The sequence below is a fragment of the Saccostrea cucullata genome, unplaced genomic scaffold (genome assembly GCF_032062105.1).
Source record: "Saccostrea cucullata isolate Sc308-1 unplaced genomic scaffold, CSIRO_AGI_Scuc_v1 ctg20031, whole genome shotgun sequence".
Lineage (NCBI taxonomy): Eukaryota > Metazoa > Mollusca > Bivalvia > Ostreida > Ostreidae > Saccostrea > Saccostrea cuccullata.
The window spans coordinates 1-12,627 of record NW_026940849.1 but is presented as its reverse complement, the minus strand read 5'-3'; the positions used below and the strand labels follow the sequence as shown (position 1 = coordinate 12,627).

Sequence of the window (12,627 nt, the reverse complement as noted above, 5' to 3'; positions counted from 1 at the left end):
GATCAGTAATGCCCCAATCACACATGAACCCCTGACCCTTAGGCCTAGATCACACATTGCACAATTTTTTAAAAGGCTCCCTTGCTTTTCAAAAATATTTGATAAATACCAAGGAGCAGATTTCAAACAATTCATACAGTTTCAGTATATAAGTACACCCCCCTCCCTCCTTTATGGTACCCCTGACCCTGGGGCCTTGAAATTCTTAATTCTGGAAGATAACGACCCTTACTCATCATAACTACATAGGTAGTTCATCTGCTTAATACCAAGGAGCAGAGAAGAAAACTTTCAAAGATTTAGTGTATTTTTATTGTATAATCAATAAAGCCCCACCTTATCACTAGAATCCCTGACCCTGGGGCCATAAAATTCACAATTTTGGAAGAGGAACTCTTGCTCATCATAACTATGCACTTATTTACTTTATTTAATACCCAGAAACAGAGAAGAAGATTTTCAAAGAATTCATGTATTTTCACTATATAATCTAAAGAGCCCCACCCCCCCTTCACCAGAACCCCTGACCCTGGGGCCATCAAATTCACAATTTCGGTAGAAGCACTCTTGCTCATCATAACAAAGCACTTAGTTAGTTAAGTCAATACCCCCAGGAGCAGGGAAGAAGATTTTCAAAGAATTCAAGTATTTTCACTATATAATCTATAGAGCCACACCCCCCCCCCCTTTTAAAACAGAACCCCTGATCCTGGGGCCATAAAATTCACAATTTTGGTAGAGGCACTCTTGCTCACCATAACTATGCACTTATTTACATGTAGTTTATTTAATACCCAGGAGCAGAGAGGAAGATTTTCAAAGAATTAATGTATTTTCATAGTATATAGCCAATAGAGCCCCGCCCTAACACCAGAACCCCTGACCCTGGGGCCATAAAATTCACAATTTTGGTAGAGACACTCTTGCTCATCATAACTATGCACTTAAGTAGTTTATTTAATACCCAGGAGCAGAGAAGAAGATTTTCAAAGAATTCATGTATTTTCACTATATAATCTATAGACCCCCACCCTAACACCAGAACCCCTGACCCTTTGGCCATAAAATTCTCAATTTTGGTAGAGGCACTCTTGCTCATGATAACTATGCACTAGTTAGTTTATTTAATACCCAGGAGCAGAGAAGAAGATTTTCAAAGAATTCATGAAATTTCACTATATACTTATTTAGCCCCGCCCTAGCACTAGAACCCCTGACCCTGGGGCTATAAATTTCACAATTTTGGCAGAGGACTCAATGCTGATTACAATCATGTAAACAGTTTGACTACTTGATAAGTATAGGCTAAGAAGATTTTTAAAGACTGCACTAATTTTAATGGCTTTGGTCCCACCTCCCAGGCCCCAGGGGGGCAGGGACCATGAAAATCACAATTTTTGTTCCCCTTCACCCATAGATGCTATATGCCAAATTTGGTTAAAATTGGTTCAGTGGTTTCAGAGAAGAAGCTGAAAATGTTCAAATGTTAACGCACGACGCACGACGAATATGAGGACGAAAAGGGATAGCAATAGGTCACCTGAGTTTACTCAGGTGACCTAAAAATGGATTGCATCCTATGAAATTCCCGCCTATGACTATGTGACAACAAGTGCTGCATCATTGAAAAAAGTTTTTTTAAAAAAAAGAAGGTATCGTCAGTTAAATAGACTTCAGCACTACTTAAGGTTGGGATAATAAGGTTTTGATGAAGTAAAATACATGGCAATAAGAAGCACTAGGCAAGTACCAATAAAATATTTACTAAGTACATTGAAAGTTGCACATATTTTATGACTATTTATAATTATTATAAAAATAACTTTAAAGTACCCAAAGCATAAATAATGACATGATTCTAATTATATCATTAATATATAGGCATATTATCAATCTTTTTAAAAGCAGATGTTGATAAAAATTATATTTATGAACCATCTGTCAGGCCATCTTTTAAAAATTGTTTGTTTGGAATTGCTGTCTGATGGGTTTCAGACACAGGAGGGAGGGAAATCATTTTTTTTTCATTGAAGGTAAATTTCATATTTTTGATAATCATCTTAGTAAACAGTCAATACATTTTCTGATTTTTAAAAAAAAGTATCTGCAATCAACTAAAAAAACCCTGTAATTTTACATAGATCTGACACAAAATTTCAGTGTTTTGTATGGTGTATGTGATACATGAAATGCCTCCCCCCATCCCCACCCCACCCCCGACCAATAAAAATGATTTAATTAATAAAAAAAAAAATTCCTACATTTGGTCAATAAAATTTTTTCAGGATGGGGCCTTTAATGAGGCGGGAGACAATTCCAAACAAACTTTAATTTTATTTTGGCCTCAATGAAAATCATATGTTATTTTAAAAACTGAATTAAACTAAAGCAATTTTGTGTATGACAAAAGCTAAATACCTCCTAACAGCTTTTTAATTGTTTGCTTGAAAAAAGAGAGGGGTTGGGGTTAAAAAGTTATCGCCATGAAAGATATTTCATCAATTTTTAAAACAATTAATTTCATTTATCTTTTTATTTAATTACTGGTATATCTTTCTTCTTTTTTTTTTATACATGTTGAGCTTATGAAATCACATCGCTAAACTGAACACGGCAAATCTGCAATTTTCCTTTAGATTTCTATTTGTGCAGGGCTGAAATTTGTTGATGCAATTTTTTGGAATGGGAATCAATATCGTTGGCGAATGTGCCCTTTCATTTGACTTGAAATTTTTGCAAAAATTAAATTAATATTAGATTAATATTATATTATTACTGCATCAAAGAAAAATTAATTAGATTTTTAGTCATATCAAACACTGTCACAATTGAATTTAAGCCAAATTTATAATACAGTGTGTACACTTTACTGAAAAAATGTATAATGAAGCAATATGTAGTGAAGGAATACATGAGGGTTTATTGGGAAGTACATGTATGGCAATTTTCAGCGGAGATGAGTTCCATTCACGTACATGCAGATATTGGGGATTTGAAAAATTGTCATTGTTGAAATCATAGATTTAATGCCCAAATTACAGCTTAGAAAAAAAAATATTATATTTGATTTTGTCATATTTTATGAAGACATCTCGGTATTCCATTTATCACAGACTTCATGTTCTGGAAAATATTTTGTAGAAGCTTTCCATAAACCGAGTAGTTTTAGTTTAAAAAAAAAAGTTATTTAACTAGAAAAAATATCAATGCAAATAAATAAAGCCCTTTTTTTTAAAAATATTGGAGGAGGATCTGGAAATATTTTTTTGCCCCCCCCCCCCCCTCACTTCACTCCCCCTCCCTCTCTAGAAAACTATTCCAGATAATTATATTTTTCTCATTTGAAAAATGAGGTTCTCTGTTGGTTGAATTTCAAAAGCTTATAGGGAGTTCACTCCCGGGGGCAAAAACAAGTTACGGGAGGGGGGGGGCCCCTTTGACAGTGTCCCCCTTTTAAACTAAGAAGTGCATGTAAGGTTAAAACATGTGTAAATAAATTATATATGTTTCAATTAATAAAACAAGTTGCTTTCAAAAGATCTGTCATGATTTTATGTAGGTATTTATTGTTTCCATGGAAACAAATCCTGCTGCAATAATTCAGATATATACATGTCACTTATAAGCTTAAGTTTTAGTTTATTTGTTTTTTGTAATAAATTAGAAGTATAATCAAACCTTGGTGGCAGTTTTATGAGTTTTGTATACTGGTACATCAATAATTATTTGGATTACCCCCATTTTTTGGTAACCATAGCAACTGTTTTTTAGTAAAATTATTAATTTCTATTTTCATGTTAGTGAAAAGACATTCAAAGGTTTACATGTTTTATTTCATTGAGGAAGAAATATTATGGGCAATAAAGCAGTAGATTTTATATAATTTTATTAATTATATCAATGATAAGGATTTTCCTGAACTATTGGCTGCCATAGCAACCATTTTTAAATAAATTATGAATTACTATTTTTGATATTTAGTAAAATACAATTAAATTCAATTTATTTTATTGAAAAAGAGAAAAAATTTTCGAATGAAGCTTTTATAATATCGATGTATACTTGTCAGTATCCCAATATTTGTGATAGCAACCATTATATAAGGAAGTGTTAAAAACTATTAGGTTACCATAGCAACGTGATTTGGGATTCTAAATTTCTACTTATTACTTTTTTTAATGTTCATATACATGTACGTGAAATAAAAAAAAAAGATAAGTGTTATTATTTATTGAAGAAATTAAATAATGCTGAGGCCACAAATTCTGCATAATTGAAACCCCAATAGCTACAGTGATTTTTACTGATTTTTGGTTGCTATAGTAACAGATTATTTTTGTTTAATTTATGAACTTAATTTTTATCATTTTATTTCAAAATTATGATCTTTAGGAGTGTGATTGGCCTTTCTTTAAATATGTTTTAAGCTTTAATGTACTAAAAGGATCCAAATGAAATCTACAAATTAATCCAAAATCTCCATAGCAACTGTTTTCATTTTTTTTATTTTATTTTAGGAAATATTACCACTCTAGAAATTTTGTATTTTGTTGAGTAAGGAATGACCTTTTCAGTGATGGTAGTTGTTTGTTATGGATTGCCCCCTTTTGCTACTACGCTTAAAAAGCCAAAATTGACATTTTTTTAAAGGGATGGGTGAACTTAGCGTGTAAAAAACCCACAAGGTTCAGATATATAAAAATCATATTCAAATTGTTATTTTAGTATTTAGAGTAAAATTTTCATCACTGATTTTGTAAAATCACGATAAACAAAAAGTTCTGGGGGAAAAATTTTTCGTTAAAATTTATTCTTTTATCAAGAAAAATAATGTGGAATCTATTGGGCTCGAACCCTGGCAATAAAAATCCTTAGTTGCATTCTCTATTGAGACTAGCACGCTAACCACTACGCTACACAAGTCCTTATGGAGTGTGACATTTAAATCATGTTTGTGATATGACCATTGACTTAAGGGACTTCAAGTATTTCTCAAAAAGATACTTAAGTTATGTCATAAACTTATATTTTTTAGGTATAGTGGGTCATTGCTCCATAAATTTGGAAACAAAAATATGTATGTTTTAATGCAAACTTTGAGGATTTTCCTTTTTCAAAAAAATGGAGAGAAGACCCACTCATAACGAAAAATAGTGTTATAGTGTGAAAAAATGACTCGTTTTGTCCTCCTTCGTGTGTGCATCATACTTCATAGGCAAATAATTTCAATTTTCATGAGATTTGTGCAAGTTGTAGAGATTCTACATAAAGTATACTTTAATGTTAGATGAAAAATTAAGGAATATTAAGATAAAATTGAGATTTAATTTTTCACCTTCATGTTTGTTGCACTATGGGCTTATCTCTCGTAATGTTCACCCATCTCCTATGTTAAAAATTGAAAAATTTACACTTTTCACTGAAAGACAACTCTTTTATGACCATCTATTGAATAATTTCATCAGTTGTGGTAGTTACTACAACAAATATTCTATCAGAGTATGCAACAATTAAATCTGTAAATAAAATGCAGAAAATATAAATTTATGATAAAGATTGTGTACTTTCAGTAAGTTGCTCTCTATTTTTGGCCTCAAAATGGTGGGTTTTGGTTACCATGGCAACCGGGACTCAAAATAAAAAATTAACTCCAAAAATGTTCTATACGTGGTGTTTCTACATTGCATGCAAAAAATCAGCAAAATCTGTGATGTACCATTTCCAACTTTTTTCTAAATTCTTGATTCTTACAGAGAATGACTCTTAAGTTTGGAAACTTATTGTGAAGTCTCAATGTAAGCTTTCATTGGCCTATCTTCAATTCATTCGATTCGATCAATACAAAGTAACTGAGCCACCCATGGGGCTTTGAGTGGCCATTGATTAACTGTTGGTCAGGCAAATTAGTACCGATTTGATGATGACATTTTCTTTTTTAATATAGAAAATGTATGGAAAACTGTTATAAAAAAGTTACTCCCATCAAGCCACGAAACCCGTTTCACTTAGATCCGACACTAATTTAGTGTTTCGGCGGTGTGATAACAGGCCAAATTATAAATAAAAGTTCCTAATAACTGATTATAATGAGTTATAGAAGTCCGCCATCATCAGGAATCCACTTATATGTGTAAATCAAATATTGTTTATTTATTCTATTTGATTTATTGTATACCAGTAAGTGTTTTCAATCGTAGAACCGGTCATGGAATTTCCCAAGGTAATGCTATGTTTATTTTTATTATAAACATAGATGGAAGTTGTTTGCAGAAATATTCAGGAATATTACAGTAAGTTAATATATCAATAAATGATCTGGTTTATCACATTGTAATTGACCAGTAAGTGATTTTTTTTTAAAATAAACATTCATTTTAGTTTGGAACACGTTAGGAGATCTCCTAAATTTTTATGTTTTTATAAGCTATATAATTGGTTTGTCTTTGAATATTTCTTTGAGATCGGGTTCTCTTGATAGAGAGTGTCAGTATTTCAGTAATTTCCTTTTGAATAGCACCTATTTAGCATAGCCCGTTTTGCTAAAATTTTCCCATGTTTCCCACTATTATTGATGTCCCTGGCATACTCTCAAAACTAGACAGTGATTCCTTATATTTCCATTTCATTGTGAAATAAAATTGTAGACGTAGACATTAAGAATGTAGACTAATCGATTTAAATTACACGATGACTTGCATGCCAATTTCAATAGTCCTCGCACACTGATGTCAAACACAAAGGCAGCCGCACGAGATTTACATGCATATTTGGCCTCCTAAGTGTCCGACATAGAGACAGATGTGCACGAGATTTGCATGCGTATTAGGCCTCCTTAGCTGCTGACCTATCGACCTGCCACATTTACATTCCTGCAGAATTATCAGGAAATCAACTCCGCTTACTTTCAAAGGGTTATCATAGAGAAAAAAAATGGAAATGGGGTTTGTTTACACTGTTTATATTCTCCGATTGCAAGAATGACAGCTAAGTTTATCATCCACTAACTAAAGATATCAATAAATATATATATTTATATAATTTGAGATCAGAAAAAATACCGCTTATGTGGCTTTTAAGAAAGAAAATTGAGAGTAAACATACCTACCCCCAAAAATATGTGGGTTTCAGATGTTGATAAACAGACTACACACCATCCAGGAAGTTGCATCATGCGCACCTAAAAAAAGAGTTCCTTTTAATTCAGTGGGATAATTCTGCTAAAGATATGATATTCCTAGTACACGAGTCCAAATTTAATACTGTAGGCCTAAGGCAATCATAAGAAGCCTACCTCCCTACTCACACCTAAAATGAGGAGGTGCGTAACCGCCAAAATTTTTTTTTTAAGGATGGCTTAAAACAACATGCCAAAAATGATAAAAAAAAAAATGTCAAAATATAAATCGAACTTTAATTTACTAAGTTCATTTTGATTGGCTATTTCCTCGCGTAAGACCTTTAAGACAATTAAAACTTAATGAAATAAAATGAAAATTGCAGAAAATGTCTATTATTTATTTATCTTTCATATGCTAGTGCAAAAAAAATTGTCTTTGTCCTTAAGGGATGAAAAATAGGAGATAACTCTTCCTAACAGTTTATTAAATTTTAGGCTGAATTTCTGTACAAATTCATTTACAGTATATTGATTTCAAAACTTAAAAAAAATTAATGAGTGAATTATTGAGAAAAAAAATTGAATGAAATGAAAGCTGAAATATTGGAGTTTTTGGCTATCTTCTAAAAATAATTTTCAACTCTAATTAATGAGCTCTAATTACCTAAGAAACAGGAAGTTCACTGATTTTTAAGGAATTAATTAACAAAAAAAATTAGAAATATCTTAATTCTAAAAGAAGGTCAGAGACTGGAAGAAATGGTGTCAAAAGAGACTTCAATAATGTACCTTGGAGCTTTGGTAAGTGATCACTGATTAATGGCTGGTGATTAAGATAAGGGGTTCTTAAGCAGCGGGGGTGATGAGGCTTATCCATCAGTCATCAAAGTTTGGAGTTTCTCTTAGAAGCCCTGGCAGCCCTAAAATAAATAAACAACGCAAAAGTTTACAATACTAAAAAATGTGCACCAATACAATAGCATATTCTTAGAAAAAGTCTACAAGTATACAGTTAAATAATTATCATGCCAAAAAAAGAACCAAAATGGTTGCATCAACATCAATAAAAAGAAGATGTGTTTGTGAAACACTATGCGCCCAGTGGCAACAAGGTTCAAAAAATCTATTTTTAGCATATTGGTCACAGTCAAGGTCACAAGGTCATTGACCGTGGTGTCATTTGAAAGAACTTAATCGGTGGAGTATGCATCCCAAATATGAAGTCCCTATCTCCTATGGTTTAAATGTTATGGCAAAAAGTGTAAAAAGCTATTTTTAGCATATAGGTCACAGTCAAGGTCATGACCTTGGTGTCATTTGAAAGAACTTAATCAGTGGAGTATGCATCCCAAATATGAAGATCCTATCTGCTATGGTTCAAAAGTTATGGCAAAAAGTGTAAAAAGCTATTTTTAGCATATAGGTCACAGTCAAGGTCACAAGATCATTGACCTTGTTGTCAACTGAAAGGGCTTTATTAGTGGAGTATGCATATCAAATATGAAATCCCTTTCTGTTATGGTTAAAAAGTTATGACAAACAGTGGAAAAAGCTATTTTTAGCAAATAGGTCTCAGTGAAGGTCACAAGGTTATTGACCTTGATGTCATTTGAAAGGACTTTATTAGTGGAGTATGCATACCAAATATGAAGTCTTTATCTTTAATTGTTCAAAAGTTATGGCCAAGGTTAAAGTTGACAACAGACAAACAGATAAACAGACAAACAGACAGGACAAAAACAATATACGCCCGGGATCTATCGATCCGGGCGCATAAAAAGGAAGTATTCCTGACAACAAAGCCCAGAAGAAAATATGGACCACCAGCCCAGACCAACTGCTAGTTCCCACAAGAAGACTAAGTAAAGAGGAGTTCCAGGACATTGTATGGCAACAGAAAAATGGCACGTTTGCAGTTATAGATGCCGAGAGCCAAAGAAGTGAGATGAAGTTTCTACGACCCAGGCCAAGTGAGGTCCAGCCAGTAGACACTTACATGGAATCTGTGTCAGATGACCGGAATTCAAAATTATACAAAGTACTTTACCAAGAAAAGACAGATAAATTGTGGAACAATGTATTAAAAGAACACTCACATAAATTTCCAAACTGTGATGGTCAACTAGACTGGAATCAGCATGGGGAGGAAAAACGAGGCCTTGCATGGATCCTTTACATTCGATGTAAGAAGTGCACTATACCAGTCACCGAGAAAAGCTTTACGAAGAGGTGAGAAGATCTGGAAGGGGACGAAGAGCTGCACAGCTGAATGTGGCCATGGCTGTCGGTCACCTGGGTACCAGTCTTACAACACAAGGTATGCGTGGTATGCTTCTTGGTGCAAATATTGAACCAGCGTCAGCCGCCAACATGCAACAGACCTGCAACAAAGTGGGGAAAGTTATTACCGATGTAAATAAAAACATTTTGAAGAAAATTTGGCAAAATATTCAAGAACTTAATGAAAAATGTGGACTTCTGGATATCCCCATCAGAGCGGAAGGAGATGCTCGGTACAATAATGCAACCTTTAGTGCCATTGGGAAAACCCCATTCCAAGCTGCCACCCAAGTGACGTATACCCCAAGTGAAAATGTAACCCAGAGGAAAAATGTGGTAGCAGTTTTCTGTGGGAATAAACTATGTAAGACAGACGCACACGTACAAAGCAAAGGAAAGGAAGTTACCTGCCCAGGACATGAAGACTGCACTGGAACCATTCCTCCGGAGACCACCATTGGAGACGAGAAGAGATGGGCCGCTAATTGTGTTGGTGAGTTACAAAGTGATGACTGTCCACAAGTCATATCACATTTCATCAGTGATGGAGACAGTGCTGCTGCATCTGGAAAACAAGGACATGTGATTGACAATCTTAAGGACTTACGTCATTTCTTTGACTCTCAAAGAAAACAGACTGCTAAGGCTCCATTCAGCAGTTACATGTTTCCAGGAAGAACCAAGGCCATAAGAGAATCCATGCAGAGAAGATTTGCCTTGGACCTGAACCTTCAATGCAGGACAGAGTACGAGAATTGCTACAAACACTATTCCGGCGACTTACCTTATATGAAGCGTGCTATGTCTACTGCGATTGGTTCCCTCATAAACTGCTACCAGGGACAGTGCGGGAAGTCCTGTCAACTCTATTCCTTTTCCTGTTGTGGACTGAAAAGCAATAAGGGGAAATCTTCAGTGTTGCCTATAGTGACTTTGAATTAAACATGACAGAAAAAGACAAATGTTTGTTAAAAGACTGTATAAATTTGATTTAGGACAAAGTAATCTTGATAGAATTAAATATCATACTTGTACACAAAAATCTGAATCTGTAAATAGGGCATATTTAAAATCAAATCCAAGATGTATTACAAGTAGTAGAAATTTTGAAAGTAGAATACATAAAGTTGTGCACTCACTAATAGGGGTCATGGAAACTCAACACTGGAACTTTGTGAATCTGTAGGGGCACCTGTTGTAAAAGGAAGTAGAGTGGTCTATCATCTAAAACAACAACAAAATAGACAAAATTACTTTAAAATGAAACAAAAACTGTTAAAATATAAATCTCAAAGAAAATACTACATATCTAAAAAATACAAGCTGTTCGATAAAACAATCTAAAGACACTTACAGTAAATCATTGACAGATTTAAATTGTGAAGGGGAAGGGGGGCATTAATGATATGTACATGCATTTCAAAGGTATAAAATTTGTATTTAAAATATATTTTGTGAACTATCTTACTTGTAATAATTGTTTTTATGATTCATTATGCATTGATTATTTTCACTGTGTAAATGGAGAAAATGCTTACATGTGAATAATGTTATTATTGTATCTGTAAAATGTGAGATTTTCTTTACGATAGAAGTCTGTACATGTAAAAATGTTATCTTCTTTATATCTATCTCAATAAAATCATTTGAATTAAACATCTTGTTTTTCTTACCCTGTGTGATAAACACAACAAATGTTACAAAGGTAACTGGTAGAAATACGGGTATTACGGGTGTCAAAACTGTCCGTTGATAACTAGACTGCATGCTGCATTGTTAATCTATACCATTATTGATCTTTTCAAGGGGAGACAACTCCTGAAATCAGAGAATTTTTTTGTGAATTTCAAAATGAGTTACCTGTCCCTCTTCATGTCTCACACAGGGAAATAATTTCACTACATATTACTAAATAGCTTGAATTAAATTATTTAATTAATAAGACTCTCATCAGAAAATTCATAAAAGAGAAAATAAAGATTAATGCTTAAACAAAAAATTTTAGATCAGTCAAAATATGCCTTATGTGGCTTTTAAGAAAGAAAATTGTCAGTAAACTTATCTACCCCGAAATGCACATGGGATTCACATGTTGACACACAGCCTACACACCATCCAGGAAGTTGTATCATGTGAACCTAAAAAAGGGAGTTCCTTTTAATTCAGTGGGATAATTCTGCTAAAGATATGATATTCCTAGTACATGAGTCCAAATTTAATACTGTAGGCCGCTTCTATCTGGTACTTGTGGGCGTCGACAGATGTTCTGTGTCCTCTAGGGGGGCAGTTTCTTGACCCATTAAGCGGTAACACCCCTCATCAAAACTAAAGTCACTGTTTCCTGGGTACTCTACCCCATTTGCTTGACATGTTCGACACTATTGGATCCGTGGGTTTTGGAAGGTTCGGGTAAAAGGGGGGGCAGTCCCCTATCCATTACAGTAACATCGACAATGGAAGAGGTAACACCGCTCATCAAAACTAAAGTCACTGTTTCCCCATAACTTACGCCATTTCTCCGGGAATCCCATATGAATCGGCGGTGTAAATCAAACACAAAAAGAAGAAAAATATTAATAGCTTCTGCATCTGTAAATAAAATACCGTCTGATTAGAAATATAAAAAAATGTATTATTTTCATTGATTATACAAAGGGTTAACGTAGTATATCCACATTATAAATAAAATTAACAAAAACCTAGATGATTCACATTTACAGAAAATCCTTTTCTCACAAAAACTTCACATCAAGGAAATTTGAATGGAGGAGAAAATCCGAAGAAAGTGTTCAGTAGTCCCTAGAATTTTTAGAATTATTTTTCTCTATTTTGGCTGTATAATATTTCTAACAGACATGTGTAAGTATATAGAGTAAATTTATATAATTCATAAATACATCAAAATTTTTTAAACATTCGGTTAAAAGTATTTTTTTACCATTGATTTCCTTCCCGTTGCATTTAAATATTGCAAAAAAGATGTAAAAATTTATATGCTATTTGAGAAAGCTGCAGATTCTTTATTTTAAAAAAAAAAGATATAAAATAGATATTCAGGGCTCCTTAGACGCAATAAAACCCTAATGAAAGGTGACTCTTTACAGTAGCAGTAGTTTATGTATTATAAGAGTTTTCCATACTTTTTTTGCTAAAACAATTTGCGCCTACCTCTAGACTTGTATTGAAAGCAACTTTGTCCAAATAACATGAACCGTTGAAATTTATACCTT

At 33.5% G+C, this 12,627-nt stretch overlaps 1 long non-coding RNA gene across 1 annotated transcript; it reads right to left on the bottom strand.

The window, feature by feature from the left end:
• Positions 1-7,104: 7,104 nt before the first annotated feature.
• On the bottom strand, positions 7,105-11,556 carry LOC134256445 (uncharacterized). The gene is made up of 8 exons (XR_009989727.1): positions 11,464-11,556; positions 11,071-11,215; positions 10,537-10,621; positions 10,182-10,285; positions 9,805-9,962; positions 9,214-9,498; positions 7,907-8,037; positions 7,105-7,177 (listed from the first exon to the last, which is right to left on the bottom strand). It is a non-coding gene; the product is annotated as an uncharacterized LOC134256445 (long non-coding RNA).
• Between the last annotated feature and the right edge of the window lie 1,071 nt (positions 11,557-12,627).